Source organism: Sinocyclocheilus anshuiensis, unplaced genomic scaffold, assembly GCF_001515605.1.
Source record: "Sinocyclocheilus anshuiensis isolate Anshui unplaced genomic scaffold, SAMN03320099.WGS_v1.1 scaffold1832, whole genome shotgun sequence".
Taxonomy (NCBI): domain Eukaryota; kingdom Metazoa; phylum Chordata; class Actinopteri; order Cypriniformes; family Cyprinidae; genus Sinocyclocheilus; species Sinocyclocheilus anshuiensis.
In genome coordinates, this window is record NW_015555884.1 from 654,897 (window position 1) to 656,496 (window position 1,600).

The following is a 1,600-nucleotide window of genomic DNA, read 5'->3' on the forward strand; positions in this document are numbered from 1 at the left end:
CAGCAGCCAGCTCCCGCCTCTTTGCCCATTTTCGATTATCCGGGAGTGACGCGATGCCAAGATGGCGACGGCTGGCTCCGCCTACTTTAGGGGCCATTCACATATCGCGTCTTTTGCGCGCTCAAGTTTGTTATTTGAAATGTAGCCGCGCGGCAGGCGCGCTCATAATGGAAGCGACGCGGTCGCGACGCGCACGCGGTGCGACGCGCTCATTTTTTCCAGGCGCTTCCGCGCCGCATGGAGATGAAAACATTTCAACTTTTCAGAATGCCGCAAGCGCACCGCGGGTCATGTGACAGGAACCAACCAATCAGCTTCATCCTTTCCCGTAACAACATTGAAAGCTCAGTCAAGATGAAGGAACAGCTGATCATAGCTGTACAGCGATAGACATTTTTAAATAAATTTAGTAGCAGAGCTACTGCAAGCGATTTTTAGTGCTGCAAATACATTTATCCTTTGCTGAAACTTCCGCGTCTTCATGAAGTGCGCAGTGTATTTAATAATTTATAATTGATATATAATTATTCATGAAGGCAGTTCATTTGCGCGCAGAATTGTAATCCCATAAATGGCCCCTTAGGCTTCAAAACGCTCGTCGGAAGTCTACGGGTTACGTCACGGACACTACGTCCATGTTTTTATACAGTCTATGGTAGAAACGAGCGCACAAATCAATTTACGACAGAGTTCACTTCACGTGTGATTCGTGAAACATTCGTATGCCGCCAATCTCATCGTACGAATGATCGCACGTTAATAAATGTGGCGGCAGAAAACAATCGTCATTTGAATATCACGCCCCTAAAAACAACCTGGTTTAGAAGCCTCGCCCCTAGAGTTTACGACACGAAGAAACGAAACCCGGCCAAAAAGAGGAAGTAGGCTAATCTCGTCAAAGAGAAATTGATCTTACTCCAAAAACATCCGTTAACCTTGTAATTGCAAACTATCAGGCTACATTAATATATGTAATTTATATGTATATTAAAATACTAAATATAAACAGATTTAGTTCCTCTCACTCTACAACAAATATTTGAAATTTAACGGTATTCAGAACAAGAATGAAAAATAAGTAGTTATAAAATTATATATTCAACTATAAAATAAAACTAATTAGGCTATTGTGGCATTCATTATAAACAGCATATAAAGTCAAACAAAACTGAAACGGCATTGGGCTCACGAGCCTGTCTCATACCACAAGAATCCAAATGTTTCCATTTTTTGCCATATTTGTAACATTTGTTTGCATAACTATTATTCATTATGTAGCCTAAACATGGCTTTATACTTCACTCATGTTCTAATATCCATGTAAAATCCTTCACATGCGCAAAAATGTTTGTTTGGGCACTGCACGCTGATTTTACAGCGGACCTAAAATAAACAGTGTAACTCAAATCTTTGCAAAGCAACTTTACAGAAAATTACGTTTCAGTAGCTTATCAGTGGTGACTGTCAGTTAATGTAGCTACATATGGCAGAAATGTACAGAAAAATCAATTAAAGACGTAATCAACCAGACGATGAAAAGACATAAAGAAAATAAATAAAATGCATTAAGAGTGTCACAAAAACGAGCGTAGCCTATAGG